This window comes from Stylophora pistillata, chromosome 13 (assembly GCF_964205215.1).
Source record: "Stylophora pistillata chromosome 13, jaStyPist1.2, whole genome shotgun sequence".
NCBI classification, from domain to species: Eukaryota; Metazoa; Cnidaria; class Anthozoa; order Scleractinia; family Pocilloporidae; genus Stylophora; species Stylophora pistillata.
In genome coordinates, this window is record NC_142531.1 from 15513934 (window position 1) to 15531247 (window position 17314).

The 17314-nt window shown below is 39.6% G+C and overlaps 2 pseudogenes across 1 annotated transcript in view; one reads left to right on the plus strand and one right to left on the minus strand.

Moving 5' to 3' along the window:
* Positions 1 to 3414: 3414 nt before the first annotated feature.
* LOC148717825 (uncharacterized) lies at positions 3415 to 4698 on the plus strand (annotated as a pseudogene).
* A 5948-nt stretch (positions 4699 to 10646) lies between these two features.
* The window catches only part of LOC148717826 (glyoxalase domain-containing protein 4-like), a 33226-nt pseudogene continuing 26558 nt past the window's right edge, over positions 10647 to 17314 (minus strand). The window contains exons 4-5 of the transcript XR_015994822.1: positions 11518 to 11580; positions 10647 to 11216 (exon numbers count right to left, since the gene is read on the minus strand). The product of XR_015994822.1 is annotated as a glyoxalase domain-containing protein 4-like (transcript). The remainder of the gene's footprint in view (positions 11217 to 11517; positions 11581 to 17314) is intronic.

Below are 17314 nucleotides of genomic sequence, written 5' to 3' on the forward strand. Positions count from 1 at the left end.
TTCCCGATAGCTGTCACTTGTATTTTATCATTCCAGAACATAAACATAACAAGATTTTTTTTCATCTATATATTTAAGCCACTCTTCATCATCTCTTCAAAAGTGTCTTTGAAATTCTTGACTTTTGAGGACAACTTACCAGTATTTTATAACACAAGCAAAGTAAAGGGTGCACTCTGATTGGTCAATTCAGCATCCACCATTTGCCCATGGGTGTACACTGCTGATGTGAGCAAATGCAAAGACTAGTTTTCTGTGCGTGCTTGTTTTTCTGGTCACGCAAGATTTGTTAAATAAAAGAAAATTCTTTTGCTACAATGTAGCAATGTTATGTTATAAAACCAATGGTAAATGCCACAGTGTGCACTATTGAGTTATGGATGCACTTGGGAGGTTTGCTAAGCGCTGAAGAGGCTAGAGCCACTCTCGGCTATTACCTTGTGTGACTCTTGCACTTCTTTAGTGCTTAGCAACCTCCCGTGTGCATCCCTAACTCAATAGTGTACACTGTGGTGTTTACCATTTGTTGATTAATCAAGGGTAGACTGTGAATGACACCATCTGGCAAGGAATAATCTCAGGCCTGTCAATCCTTTGAGCCCTTAGGATGATTACCAGCTAATTTCTCCTTACAATATCAGCCCTGAATCACACATTAGGGTCACAAGAATAATGGAAATGATCACCAACTGGCCAAGCTGTTAATTTTTAAACAGATTCTCTTTGTCAGCTCCTTAGGAAATGTATGGTGAACAGTATTGAGAATAGGCATACTGATGTACGGATGTAAAGGAAAAATTAAGGGTCAAGTTGGCATGTTAGTTTTTATAAAAGGACAGAAACAAGTGGATCTATGGGAACTCTGTGATACAAGGATACACTATACAATAGTTAACTAGAGCTATGGCAGTTATGACTGGAAACAAACTTGCACATGGAAGGAGAAAGTTCTTACTGCCACATTTACTAAAAAGAATATAATAGTTGCATGGTCAACCTGATGCTGGGGCCAACCCCTGTGACCTAGAAGAGGAATTTTGTGTTTTAGGAACAGAAAAAATAAGCCATGAAGGTCTCATATCACTGGTAGTAGATAATCACCTGAAAATCATTTCCTAGCTGATATGTTTTAAAGGGTTAGTATAATCTATTGCAGGACAGATGCATAAATATGACGTCAAAAATGATAACATTTCACTTTGTTATCATATAAACCAAATAGATTTCATGTTGCCATGCATGGGTCTGTGCAGTAACAAACCACAGAAGATATTAAAATGTGTTCAGAACATCAGTAACATGTTTGGCTGCACCTCCTCTGCCATTCTTTTGTCCTTACCACAATTTGACGTCATTTGTGATCTGCTATTACTGAACAGAGAAATGGCAACATGGAGTCTGCTTGTTAATTGGCAAATAACTGGTCCATTTAAGCAAGCTGCATGTCAAAATATGGGTTAACAGCTGGCTTGCAGTCTGCTCAAAGCGATATAATTATCCAGTTCTACTTTTTGTAACTCTTCCATGAAATGTGCCAAACAAGTTAGGTAAACAAATGAAAAGTACACAAGTTTGGTAGGAATTGCTTATAGGGATACCTTTCTAAAAATTAATGTCTGCTATAGTGCATGCAAGCAAACAATAGCAACTTCCTTCAGGGAACTGTATAATGCCACTGAAAGTTGAAAAACAAACCAGAACATGAAACTGACACTGATTTATGTCTATTCTGGTTGAAGATGATATATTTCTTTCCCCTTTTTTTCATGGCAGACTTGAGCTGTAAAACTCAGATCATGTTGTACATGAAAGGGCCAAGGTCTGCATACAAGATCAAATGGCATAGGGACTAGAGGTTATCAGGATTTTACTTTCTGGGTAGCTTGACTACTGACTATACCTTAAGTTAATTTTTTACCTTTGCATTTCTGGATGGAGAGAGACATTATGAGCCCAAGTAAATGTGTTGCATAGGAACACAGTAACAAACAAAAATAACATGTAAAGTCGTTTTATTTACCTCTTTTAGCCATTATTTCTTTAATCCTCCATACTGTCTTGAAGATTTCAAAATTGTAGTTGGGTGGTAACTGTTGTAAAAAGAATAATCATCTTAATCAGAGAGTATTATTTACCTTGATCTCTATAAGTGCAAAATCTGATATAGCAAGTGAGTTTTAACTATGTTGGTCAAACTCTTATGACCTGTTTTTGATAATGCCAATTCCAGAAAAAATGCATTTATCAAGAACGTACACACTCTTTAACAAATGGTTAACACCACAGCATTAACACTATTGAGTTACAGACACACACAACAGGTTGCTTAAGCATGAAAGAAGTACAAGAGCTGTCCAAGGCGATAGCCATGAGTGACTCTAGCTTCTTAAGTGCTTAGCAAACTTCCCAAGTGCATCCATAACTCAATAGTGTGCACTGTGGTGTTTACCATTTGTTTTATAACATAACATTGATACATTGTAGGTAAAGAGTTACCTTTCATTTAACACAGAAATCTTATGTGAACAGAAAAAAAAAGGGAGAGGAAACTAGTCTTTGTATTTGCTCACATCAGCAGTGACACCCATGGGCAAATGGTGGACACTGGATTGAGCAAACACAGTGTGTGTTTTACCTTCATTGGTTATGTTATTATAATTATTAATAAAATGCATTTTAATTACATGTGAAAACAGATACAAGAATGCTTAATTTAGTACAGTCGAGACTAGACTGCAAAATTAGAATAAACTTGAAAAGTAAGATCTGAAACTTAAATAACAACCCTAAATGCTTCAACAATATCATGACTTAAAGGAAAGATTTTAAGTTTCCCGAGAGTAACTTGCAATACATGTCTTATTAGATGTTTTGTTGTGTAGTATCGCTGAGTATTTTCACGAGTTGTGCCGTACTTTGACGAGCGAGTCAATATACAAATAATGAGTAAAAATACTCAGCAATACTACATAACAAAACGTCTAATAAGTTATTTATTATCCAACACACAAAACCGTTATTTCGGTGCGGGTGAATTTCGCGGATATTTATTTCGGGGAGTGCGTGACAGAAGTATGCGAAGCGGAATGGAATCGGCGCATTGTTGTGTTGCTTTTTCTATTTTGTTCAATAAATGAAGAAATTTCCTGGTCGTCTAGCTGTTTTTCTTCGTTCGATTCATCCAATAAACTTGGATCTATATTTGTAAGCCATTTTGACTCTTCGTCATCGGAAATATGATTCAAATTGTCTGCCAATTTTTTTTTCATAACCACAATCCAATTCTTCGCTTGCGCGATGCAAGAAAACCTGTTTAACCGGTACTCTAGAGAACAAATTCTTTGTTTTCAACCACGTGCACGTGACAAAAATTTGCTACGTCATCCGCGGCCGCCACGTAACTAAGCTTTCAAAATGGCCTCTTCCAAAGGCGTGCTTGATGTGAACCTTCACAATTCGGATTACTTTGCGGGTGTAGAGGGTCCTACGAAGTCAAGGTACCACAAAAAAATAACAGTTTAAGGCTTCGACCGATATGCGTTGAGAAAAAGTGATGTCTCCGAAAACATCGAGCTCCTTCTGGACGTTAATATCCAGATATTGTGAACTACTTACAAAAACCCAAATGAAGTTGTTGTGTTTCCCAGAGTTAGTCACGGTAGTGTATTTTTTTTCTGATGATCTCGGAGAGAAGCAAACAGAGCAAAATAAAGGACTCATTTTTATCGACCTCGGCTAACAACTCTTGTTTTACTAGGTAATTTGGTTACTTCAACTAAGTTGAAATTGTAAATTGGCCATCGTTAAGTGTTAAAAAGCTGACGTTTCGAGCGTTAGCCCTTTGTCAGAGCGATCTAGTCGATCTTGACACGACAGCTGCAAATTCAGAAGACATATCACTCATAGTACTCACGTTAGCGAGTGATATGGCATATTTCAAGGATCTAAATTTTGGATTTAGAATTAAGACGTTTTGTGTACTCTCACGTGGTGAATGGCTCACAGAGAGCCCGGGACATCCCACTTTGAACATGGTTTCTGGCATAAAAATTTGGAACTGTAATTGCTTCCCATTGCTATTGCATAGCAGGGTTATGTGAAGGGTGGTCTCATGTTGGGGCAGAGCTTTTTGCTGTGGAGGCAGTGTTAGAATTAGAGATTCTACCACATGCACACAGGAGAAGAACAAATGGCTTCTCTCTAGTCATATGAAAGAAATATTACCTATAAGTGAGATGGATTTTACCTCTGCCTGAAGGAAGCATGAATTGATGGTGGAGAAACACTGGTTAGTCCTATGGCTACTAGATCTAACCCTGGGATCAGGACACCTAACCCAACCCCAGAGAAGTAGAAAACTATTTTTAGGAATATTTCTGGCTGTACAGTAAATCCAGCAGTCTTGTTCCTTGTCGCACCTTTAAATGAGCAGTATACTTGTAAAGAAATTGGTAATGTACCCAAGCCCTTACCCAATAGCTTTTTTTTTTTTAGAGAAGAGTGTTTGCAGTTAGATTACCAGTACATAGACATGTTGCAGCAGTGTCAACAAATATTGCTTGAGAGTACACCTGATGAGTGTGGAGCTATAGAAGCTTCAACTAGAAAGCAGTCACAATATAAAGTTTGGTACCAAATGGCAGGCAGGCAGGTCATATTACTGCTTCCAATCTAAAAACTGCTTGCAAAACAAATACAGCTAAGCCTGCTAAGAGTCTTGTTAAGTCCATATGCAACCCTGAAGCCCACAAGTTTCCAACTGCGGCCACGAGGTGGAGTTGTGAAAACGAGGGTAGGGCTCACAAAGCTTACCAGTCTGACAATTTCTGACCATGAGTCTTGACAATTTCTGACCATGAGTCTGACAATTTCTGACAGTTGTCTCAATATTGATCGAAGGTGACCATACTTCATAGCTTCTCCTGATGGGATTATTAACTGCAAATGCAGTGGGATGGGTGTGTGTGAATAAAATGTCCATATGCACACAAGGATTCCACAATCGCTGAGGCTGCTGGCCAAACCAACTTTTGTTCAAAGAAAGATGAGTTTGGTAAAGTTCATCTTGACAAAAGTCATGCCTACTACCAAGTTCAGGCCCAGATCTTTATCTGTGAGGTTGAATATTGTAATTTTGTGGTGTGAACAACAATAGATCGCTCTTCCTGACAAAGAGTTTTGGGAAAATGCAGGCTCTGTTTCCTCTGATCTCTTAAGCAAGTGCATTTTGCCTGAAATTGTAGGGAAGTAATATACATGCCCAGGGTGTGAAGCTGTAGCCATTGCATCTTCTTCAACATCATCTGGTGATGAAGAAGAGGAAAGACTGTGGTGCTGTTGTCAACAAGATTTGGAGGGCAGCACATTAATTGGCTGTGACAATGATTTGTGCAAGATAAAATGGTATCATATATCATGTTTGAAGTTGAAAGAAGAGCCTTTAGGAAACTAGATCTGTGCAACTTTTTATAGAAAAAAATTAACTGAGCAATCATGATTGAAATGTCAAGGTTATTCAATGGTACCACAACCACCAAAATATTACTTTGAGGGTGCTCCTTTCTTTGTCAAAATGCTAACTGAACTTTATGGTTGTTTGTCGTATAGGTATCTATTAACGACTAGCATCTGTGACACAAACTAAACAAATGTTGCTTGTCAATGGTGTACCTTAAAGCTGTGTTTTTGTCAACTTGAGAATTACTGAAGTTCTTTAATGACAGATTGTGGCTAGCCTTAACTACAGCCTTTATATGAAAAATTGTACATCAAGTACCTGGAATGAAACAGGTTGTAAGTTCACCTCGATCAAATGGTACAATGCATGGACTCATAAATTGGTGAGTGCATAGCACACTATGGCAGCTTTGTCAATAGGAGCCAGAGACTCACCTGGTTTTGTCTTTACCAACGAAACAATACCGGCTTCCGAAAAGTAGATGCGTGGTTATCCCCCAGTTTGTGTTGTTATTATCACTATTTAGAAAACACAGCATCAATCCCACAAGTATCAGTAATTATCTGAATCTCAAACTAAACTATATACGTATGTCCCAAGTTTGGAAAATTTTTATTACAAAAGAAACATACAGCCTTGAAAGCTTAAACAATAACCTCTTTTCAATTGTTTGCTTGTTCATACCTGTAACACAACCAAATTCAAAACAACCAAAGACAACACAGAGTTGTAGCATGATAAGAGGGGAAACTAAAACTGTAAAACGATCATACCGGCTTCCGCAAAGCACGTGGGCGGTGTGGTATCCAACAAAAAAAATTTACCGTCACGATGTGACACCTGTCAATTGAAGCATACGCTTTTGAAGAAACAGCAGTACTTGTGTGACAAACGGCATATGGTATTTCGAGGACTGGACTGGACTGGACTGGACTAGTAAAACGAGGACTAGTAAAGCGCGGACTAGTAAGACGTGGACTAGTAAAATGCGGACTAGTAAGACGCGGACTAGTAAAACGCGGACTAGTAAGACGCGGACTAGTAAAACGCGGACTAGTAAAACGCGGACTAGTAAAACGACAACAACAAAAAAAACAGTTTCATACGAAGTCGATCATAAGACTTAATGGCAAGCCAATTTAGTAAGTGACAATACCTGTTTGACTTTTAAGCTGCAAATGGGTTTGACATGCGCCAGATACAAACGAATTTATAAGTTTAGCCTAAGAAAGACTTTATTCAGCACCAGTTCAAAATCCTAAAATACACTTTCGTCGTAAATTTCACGGCAGAAACGCAGGAATTCGATGGATAAAAGTCGCATTAAATCTCCTTGTGTCTAGGTAGAAAGAGTCTCATTGACTTCAGCTTTTCGGTGGAAGAAACACCGATTTACACACGCCATTAAAGAAAACAAACAAGCAGACTGACAACTCCCGGCCAAAACACATATTTGCATTCACTTACAATTTGACTTTCCGTGAAATTTGAAAACGGAACAGAGGTAATTCTTCGAAGATTAATCGTTGTTGGAAATAAAAAATACTTTCCGTAAGATCTCTAACTGTTTTTCTTTTTACGAGAAAATCGTCGCATGATAATTTAACTCGTGTGTGTTTGTCATACCAGTACTGGTATGACAAACCATTACTATGACATACCATTACTAGTTCGCGTTTTACTAGTCCGCGTTTTACTAGTCCGCGATTTACTAGTCCTCGTTTTACTAGTCCGCGTTTTACTAGTCCGCGCTTTACTAGTCCGCGTTTTACTAGTCCAGTCCAGTCCACGGAATACCATATGCCGTGACAAACACACACGAGTTAACTGATCATGCGACGATTTTCTCGTAAAGAGAAAAACAGAGATCTTACGAAAAGTATTTTTTATTTCCAACGACGATTAATCTTCGAAGATTTCCCTCTGTTCCGTTTTAAAATGTCACGGAAAGTCAAATTGTAAGTGAATGCAAATATGTGTTTTGGAGTCGTCAGTCTACTTGTTTGTTTTCTGTAACGGCATGTGTAAATCGGTTATTCTTCCACCGAAAAGCTGAAGTCAATGAGACTCTTTCTACCTAGACACAAGGAGATTTAATGCGACTTTTATTCATCGAATTCCTGCGTTTCTGCTGTGAAATTTACGACGAAAGTGTATTTTAGGATTTTGAACTGGTGCTGAATAAAATACTTTCCTAGCCTAAACTTATAAATTCGTTTGTACCTGGTGCATGTCAAACCCATGTGTAGCTTAAAGGTCAAACAGGGATTGTCACTCACTAAATTGGCTCGCCATTAAGTCTTGTGATCGCCTTCGTATGAAATTGTTTTTCTGTTGTTGTTGTTGTTGTTGTTAAGTCTGCGTTGTACTAGTCCGCGTTGTACTAGTCCGCGTACTACTAGCCTGCGTTTTACTAGTCCGCGTTTTACTAGTCCGCGTTTTACTAGTCCGCGTACTACTAGCCTGCGTTTTACTAGTCCGCGTTTTACTAGTCCGCATTTTACTAGTCCGCGTTTTACTAGTCCGCGTTTTACTAGTCCGCGTTTTACTAGTCCAGTCCAGTCCAGTCCTGTCCGGGAAATAACCTGTGCCAATTTCAAGTAAATAACAATTGCAGCGTACCTGCAAGTTTGTCAGTCTTCTGTCCAGCATTAGACTTAGTTCCGAAAAATCTCCTCCTTGTGTTGTTCTTGGCTGAAACTCGAGTATAACTCGGTTAATTCTTTAACGTGTCACCTTCTAATGCCTTGGCCATGTTTAGTGAGTATGCAGCTATTTCCCGCATATGAATTCCTTAGTACCATTCCGCTGACATAAAAATGCTGATCCACCGCGCAATCCCGCATCATCCCGCAGCATCCCGCACTATATGTATAGGTAATCGCATGGGGCCGAGTAAAATTAAGGATTAATATCACACGTGTTTTCGGAGGTTACTGAAATTGCCCGAGTCGCGGAGCGACTCGGGCAATTTCTGCAACTTCGAAAACACAAGTGATATTAATCCTTAATTTTACGAGGAACCATGTGATTACTTGTTTATGATATAAGGGGCAAAATGTTTTCTTACTGATCTCGCGCAAAACGGGACGCCATTAATTGTTAGAAAACAAACAGAAATTTCTTTACCTTGGCAGCCGTTGCTAAGCGATTTTCAGCCAATCATTTTCAAGTAATTCTGCCCGGGGCAATTACAAAAATTAAGAAAAAATGCCCTCTGTCTTGACCAATCACAATTCAGTCATTTTGCCCCTTAGATGATAAATCACATAATAATTATATCAAAAGAGAGAAACAAATTCCAGATTTCTATTCAAGATCTTATTTTTGACTTTCACGTGAGGTCACAGGCATATCCAATTACAGTGTCCGCCATTACTGTGCCCCTCAGCAGTAGGGAAATGTATGCAAAGTTGTTGCCCGTCACGCGTCACGCACGTTACCCGTCAGTCTTGGCAGGCTTGTTTTGATCTTCTGTTTCAGTTCGCCATTAAACTACACGTGCTTTTATTCTCGTTGTCTGCTGTCTCTGTTCACGGCCTATTACAAAGTAATGCCATTTCTGTGGTGTTTTTTAATTTTCTGGTTGAAAAGCACTTTTATAGACCTGTAAATGTCAGTTCCAGTATTGTCGTAATATGCTTCATCACTAGAGGGTAATATAAAGAATCATTACATGCAGAAAATTAAAAAAATCGGCATCGATCCAGCTACTATTCCAGACGAAGAGCTTAATCCTGAGTGTTTACCGCCAATATAGCAGTCGGACTTGTTTAGTTTCTTGGTTTTGGAAACAAGTCATTATACTAACGACCAGTTCGAGAATTACAAAAGTGGAATGCTTAAATTTCTTCTGTAAGAAAGAGGCATTAAAGTGCAAAGAATGCGACTTCGAGATAGCATTCATCGCGTAGATGAAGAAGGAGTACGCGAAAGAAAGAAGGGTAGATTGCATCAAAGGGTCTACAATGTGAAAGGCCCCAACCACTTGTGGCACATAGACACAAACCATAAACTTGTAAGGTGGAATTTTATAATCATCGGCGGAATTGATGGCTATAGCCGATTGTCTGTAATGTTAGAATGTGTAGACAATAATAGGTCAGATACCATTCTGGCTTGTTTCTTGGGAGCGGCTGAAAAAAATTTGGTTTACCCAGCAGAATTCGAACCGATCAGGGTTGTGAAAATGTAAGCATAGTCGACTACATGATATCAAGAAGAGGGACAGATAGGGGTAGTGCCATCACAGGTAAGAGCACCCACAATCAACGTATTGAGAGACTATGGAGGGATGTCTACCAGGGTGTTCTTGCACTTTACTACAATTTATTCTACTTCATGGAGGATGAGGGGATATTGGACCTATTGGATGATGTTCATTTGGTTGCTCTCCATCATGTTTACCGGGCCAAAATTCAAGAGAAGTTAGACATTTGGAACAAAGCTTGGTCACAGCACAGAATGCGAACTACTAGGTCGTCACCAATAAGAACGTGGGTAGCAGATCAACTTCAAAACCCAGTAGGAATAGAATTGCAAAGTGATCTCATCCCTCACTTTGGGGCTGAAGGATTTATTACTGAAGGTGGTGACAATGGTTCTGGGAGGCCTATCTTTGACGCCCTCTCATTTCAGTTGAGCAATGACTGTACACAGCAACTGACCCATGAAATTCCGTGGACGTGGACATCATCTAACTTTGGAATGGAAGTGTACTTGAAAGCTCTTCATATCGTCAGGCAGTCAGTGGTCTCTCAAAGGAATGCAAATGAATCACTACCAGAACTTTAAATCAAGTCTGTGAGGAGGAAACCACATGATTAAGGCAGCATGAAGAGCTACTAATAGTGTAACCTTGATACAGTATTTTATCAGGAATACATGTTCCTGTTCAGAGTTGCTGTGAACTAGAAAGCATGATCTCAATAAAAGTACTGTATTTAAAAACCGCTTTGAAGGGTTAATAATCAATATCCACTCTTTACGCAATTTTTATTGATGCGTTGAGTTGCAGCGGTTTGTAAGATATCAAAAAGGAGTTCATGACAGGTAATTTACACTAGATGTCACTATAAAGGAAAGAGCCCATGTAACAAAAAAAGTTGCGTTTGAGTGCCAGGTTCTAGTAGGATCCTTCTGCACGGCCAACTTAAACTAAGTTTTTGTTAATGAATGACATTAAGTATTTTTAAAAAAATCCACTTTACTTTGATGATAACATTATTTGTATTGTAGCACTCTCTGAAGTAACTTCAAAATTTGAACTTTGTCTGACTTTGTTTAGATGAAATGAACTTTGTGTCCTTTAAACTGCAAGTAGGGGACCCACCTACGCTCACAAGAAGAAGCAAGTTGAAAGGCATGATACAACAGTAAGATATGGTGACTTTCAGTCATTGGTACAAATATTTCTTGAACTGAAGTTAAAGCATAAATTTCCAAACAGAAATATTTCAAAGGGTCTGAACAGAGTATTTCTTGTTCTTACTTGAAATACATTATTGTGATTCTTGGAATGGCAGTCATGATTAAACAATCATCGAGTAAATGATAATAACAACAACATATTAGGAAAGTGATAACAACAGGTTTCATGTTTCAACCACTTAGCTATTGTTAGCTATTGGCAGAAAGGACTGTACTGCTGCAGTGAAGAGCAACGAGGGATGCAATTTAAATCCCAAGAGGGGATCTTCATCTGACCCTGTTGCAAACCACAAAACATGGGCCAGAGTTACTCTCTTTCTCCTTCCACCTGTTAATTAAAGCAAGCAAACTGAAAACAACCAATTCACTTTTAATTACAAAGTTTGTAGCTGAAAAAAAAAATTAAAAAACACAAACGAGGAGAGTACAAAAAGACCTGCAGACCTCTCGCGGACTCGCGTTGCTCAAGGCCTTATACTTTCCCGCAGGCGTGGGAACCGCTCGTGCTGAGGCTATTTGAAGACTTATAATTAGTTCTAAGATAGATGATAATAACCAAGTTGGACACGTTTAAATGCTGAACATGCAAGGAAAATTTATGATGCCAATAGGATTGTTGGTAATCTCACCAAATAGAAACTTGAGTCAGCTTTCCGATAATCCCAGCCAATCCTTTTGATGTGGAAGGCGAACTAGAAAGAGAGAGAAAAGAAGAAAAAAAAACTCTTAAACCGCTATGAATTAGAGCTCTATGGCAAGATAGCTTTCTAAAGGAAGTAGAAAACACCCTATATCATGAACCCGGGATATGTTGTGATGCGATCAGATCGTTTTTACCGTGAGCAACAAGCTTGTGTTGATGGGTATTAAGGAACTAGTCAATGTAAGAATCAGGTAAATTGGTTATATCAACTAAGTTGAATTTGTAAATTGGGCACCTAAGCTGACGTTTCGAGCGTTAGCCTTTCTGTAACAGCTGACCCTGGTAATGAAAAATTTCAAATCCCTTAAAATTTTGCATGCAGTTAACTAAGCACTCAAGGGGATGCACAAAAATGGCCGCTTTAAAGGTCACAGCACTCTTGTTGCTTCTTGTTGGTAAGAACAGCTGCTAGTTTGCGGCCAAGCGCCTCATGGTGAATTTCCCGACAAGAGGCTATGCTTAGATCATTGTCTCTCAAATCGCACGGACCTTTCCGAGAAATGCTGTCCTTACCACATGCGGACAAAAACCGATCCCTATGGCGTGGTTTTACCATCTGTCTAAAAGCCGACACAAAGTTCAGATCCGAGATTAGAGCCGGAGAGCACAGAAAGCGCGATTATACAGAGGAAGACGGGGGAGATGTTCATCGCGCCACGGATGTTGACCAAGCATTTAATCAACAGGAGAGAATTCTTTGCAGACATTTAGATAGGCGTGTGCTTTTCAGAACGGTATCAGTGTCGTCAGGCGACCTGGGCTGGATAATCCCACTAATGAAGTGCATGCTAAGAGCTAAATCACGGATATAAAATGTAACGAAGACAGAGTAGGTTATCGTTGAAAATAGGAAGAACTTCCTTGCTGCTAAGGGCTCACGTGAGTGGTGGAAAAGGATTGGAAGCATATCACAGCTAAGCCTTTCAATGATTCTATCGCTCGACCAGGCCTCTCTCGAGGAGCTGAATGATTACTTTGGCGAGTTGCGTACGGATAACTCCTACACGGAACCTGAGCCTATTGAACTTGGTGAAGAACATGTACAAAAGTACCCAAAATCACCGAGCGGTAGATGTGGAGCTCCCTTCGGCAAATAAGAAATACAGCTACTGGCGGTATTTCTTATACCGTGTAAATGGACCACGCCGAACTTCTCGCTCCGGTTATTACCATGATTTGGAATCTTTCTCTTAAGACTCACACGTCGCCTCGATCTTGGGAAAAGTCAAATCCCACCCCCTACCAAAAATCTATATAGCAAAGGAGAATACAGACTATAGGGGCGTAAACTTTGCTTTCGTCATTGCGAGGATTTTGAGAAGATCGTGTTAAGGGTTCATGCTAGATATATAATGGAAGAACTGCTAAATGCAAGTCAGTCCAGCATAAGGTTAACAAGTATATCCCAGAGTGCAAGGCAGTACGCCTATTCGCGAGATTCGCAATGAACTTTACTGAGTAAGGCGTTTGACTGTGTGAAACATAACCTTTTGTTGCAGAACTAAAACAGCTCCCGCTCAATCCTTACAGATTGGCACTTCGACCATACATGGTAACATCATTCGTCTTTACTCTGATGCATTTAATTTTCCGTGTGAGAGAATGTAAACACACTGATCGATTATTTTCTGGGTCATTTTTCCTTTAGGGTAAAACAGGGAAAACATTTACTTGAATTTCTCCAAACTAAGCACCTTCTTGGTTATTATAACATTCCAGTTGCTAACTGAAATTTGTAAAAATCTCAGCGGGCTGAATTTTGTTTTTCATAGGGGCAATTTACAAACGAAGCTCTAAATGATACTACGATCTCGGAATGTGCGCGCTAAGATTCGCCTAATTAAATGATTTTTATACGCAGGACAGGATGTGCAATGCAATACTGAGGAATCAACTTAATAGAGGTGAAAATTTCATTAATTAAAGGAAACATTTTACGGGACTTTGACAACCAACCAATCAGTACGGAGTGACTGCTTTATACGGTGCTCTTTAATACAGGCTCGACTGAAATCACAACGGCCATTTGAACAAAGAAAAACTTCACAAGGACACACTGAAAACTCAGACCAAAAACAGCAATAAGAATGCGTAAAATGTTTTACTATTCACCGCCTCCCAGTTAGCTCAATGGATAGAGCGCTGGACTGTTATGCGGGAGGTCGAGGGTTCGAGGCCCGGCCGGACCAACACCCAAGGTCTTAAAACAAGTGAGAAGAGTATGCTTCCTTTCTATATCAAGAAATGTTTAGATACTCTAGTCTTCTCTGATAGGGACGAATAAATGGAGGTCCCGTCTCCTGCAGGATTAGGGGTTGCTGGGTGGGAATTGGCCCTGAAAAGCCCCCATGGGGAGTGGTCAATTAACATATGTATGTGTCGTATATGAGAACGATCCTTCGCACATATGTTTCATATGTTTGTTGTTGTTTAACATTATGTATGTATGTAATGCGGTCCTGGTTTACTCTTGATCCTTCACACATATGTTTCATATGTTTGTTGTTGTTTAACATATGTATGTATGTATGTAATGCGGTCCTGGTTTACTCTTGTCACTCAATTGAAAGCTACTCTCACCGCAGTTTTTTCGTTGAATCTATACTAAAGTGTCAGTTGTGCTTGAGCAAATCGAATGTACCATAAAGAGTGCTAGTCGACTTCGAACAAAAGAAATACACGGGAAACAAAAGGCTTCCCTTTTTCTTTCTCTTGCATGAATAGACAGAGAGGTTTGCGGTCGAGTCTCACAAAACCAAAACCGCCCCAGCCAATCAGAAAAGATTAACATCCCGAAGAGCCAATGAGAAGTAAAACTGGGTTAAGCGCGGGAAAACACAAATGTTTAAGCCGTGATTGGATTTAATTCTCTTTTTGAACTAGATTGGTTGAGACGATGGTGCAAGCTTTCTAGACCAATCAACAAGCGTAGAGAGGCAAAACCAGAGTAACGCCGATTGAATGTCGACGCTATATTGAACATTGATATGACTGAGTTCACAGGCCACCAATCCGCAAATCAAGTTAATAAAATTATTATCTCACGAAATTGATGTGAGGAGAAAAACATAAACGTCCAGTTGGATACATAAATGATATTACAGAAAAGCAATACATGGGAGAGTGATATGTTCTGTGTTATTTGTTCTCTGTTGTTTTGCTCTGACGACTCTCTCAATGAAAGGGCATTGGAAGTAAAATGCTGTTACTTAAACAAGTTATGACTCACGGCGAAATGAACTCCTGATCAAATTTAAAAAAGTGACGGGAGATGGGTGGGATTGGGTAAGCTTATGAGTGGTGGGGTGAGGGGAAGTAAGACGAAGGAATGGAGAGAGATGGGTGCTGTAGCTGAGGTAGGGTGAGAAAAGATGGTTTTGGTGTAGTAACACTGGTAGGTTGGGTACTATTAGTAAGATGGGGGGTGAGGTGGGTAAGTTGCGATGAGGTGGCTTGAACGAGAAAAGATGTATGAGATGAAATGAGGTTCGGTTCGGTTCGGAAAGATTGAATGAGCTGAGATGGGTGGAAGAAACCTGACCAGATGTCTAATGTCCTGTTGTTTTGCTTTGACCACTCTACATCTAATTGACAACGTCCACACACACGCAGACAGTTCACCGCTCGCCGCACTCAGATCGTGAGATCGCGTCATTGGTGTTTAACGCCTTTCGCTTACCAGCCCGTGTTCAGGAAATGAGCCCGCACTTTCTCCCCATATGGGAGGATCGGGGAATGGACCGAGAAAATGGTAAATTTCTTCTCTGTCGGTTTGATGAGAGTTGACCGTTTTATGAGCGCGAAATGATGAGCAGAGAGGTGTGGTTCACCGTACGTTTTGTGTGCGCTCAAGCTTACCGCTAAGCACCAGCTCCACAGGCTAAGAAAACGATAGAAGTTTAGCCTTTCAGAGCTTGAGATCGCATGACATATTAACCGATAGCCAAGTATAAACGACTGGGCTTAGCCACAAGTTGCTCGGCAACTTTTGAGATTTCGGCAACTTTTTAGAATTTTGGCAACTTTTAGAATTTTCGGCGACTTTCAGCTTTTTGGGGTTCTTTGAAGCCACTTTCTTCACGTTTTGAGCCACACTGGTCAGTTTTCGATAAACATTTATTCAATTTATTCTAAAATACAATAATTAGGCCCCCTCCGTGGGTTGATTTTTGTGATACCTTATCACGAGGTCAGCAGTATCATGTTGCACGTTTTTCAAAATGGCGGACAATTACAATGATTCCAATACATCCAACTCAGATGAATGTTGTCATTTTGATAGACGATTTGTTGATCAAGTGAAATGGAAAGAACCTCTGATATTATCATTGAAATTTGACAAGTAAAGTCTTAATAAGAAGCAATGTGCGAATTTTTAATCTTCAACACCTGAAAAAGGTACGAAAAGCAGAAAAATTTTGGCAACTTTTCGGCAACTTTTTGGAAATTCAGCAACTTTTTGAAAAAAGCAACTTTTTGGCAACTTTTAGACACTTTTATCGGCAAATTTTTTGGGATTCATGGGCAACTTTTGGCTACGCCTATAAACGACTTACAAAGACCTTACAGTATAATCTTCTTTTTTCTTTCACCCGCCGATCAAGTGAATCAGGTGTACCCTTTCTGGAGCGTGTACAAATATGACAAGAGAAAGAAGGTATAATCGCAGGGCATCACCGTCATACTCTAAGACAACTGGTTAAGTAAGAGAAATATGTTCCCTTTTCAACCCCACCCATTAAGTAGATAAAAAAAGTGTGCAAGAAAACATCAAAAGGGATCCACTTTCTGCAACAGTTGTAAAACCCTCGGTACCGGTAGACATTTAATGTATTTCTCACCCTTAATTTATTTAAGTCAGCCCACTTAACAACAAATAAAACTTAGAAATATGCCGAGAAGAAAATATACTAAGTGACTAAGAAATAAATAATCATTTCAAAAACTAGGGAGTCAGCGAATAGGAGTCATCTAAATAGCAAAGGCTGCACCAGTAGATGCCACTCTCCTCGTGAAAAAAAGAAAACTAAGAAGAACTACAATAACACACGACTTAAAAAGGCATTTATGAAGTAAATAAGTGTATCTTCATACTCAAAAATGAAATCTTGAGCAACTATTCTTCTCTAGACTCCAATCGGCCAATACCTCATAAATGTTACAATAGGACTGGACGCGAGTTAATTTTATTTAATTTTTTAATTTATTAGCTTCGCCGACAGGCAGAGACTCCGCAACAGCTTTCGCCAATTGCTGCGGGCCCAGTTAAAAAGCCAGACCACGTCACAGTAATCTCGTGAGTGGGTTCTTTAGCGTCCCCTGCCTAACGAAAGTAACTAATTAACAGATGCAGGGGACGGGACCTAAGGTTTATTCGTCCTATTCCGAGAAGACTCCTCAGTTATTTCAAGACCTTGAGTGTTGGTCCGGCCGGGGCTCGAACCCTCCACCCCCTGCACAACAGTCCGGCACAACAGTCTGGCGCCCTAACTGTCAGCAGAACGGGGAAAACTAATGATGCAGTTACATATCTATTTTAGTGTACGTTTAAATTGAGAATTCACCTCAAATTTTACCGCTTTCCTTCAATTTCTTCCAACAATTGGTTGATTTCGCTATTTTTGAACCATGACTCATTTTAATTTGTATAAGGCTGCAGTCTCGCCCTATCTGACTTACTGCAGTACTGTATGGCACTTTTGTAGGGGTAGTGATGCAAGAAA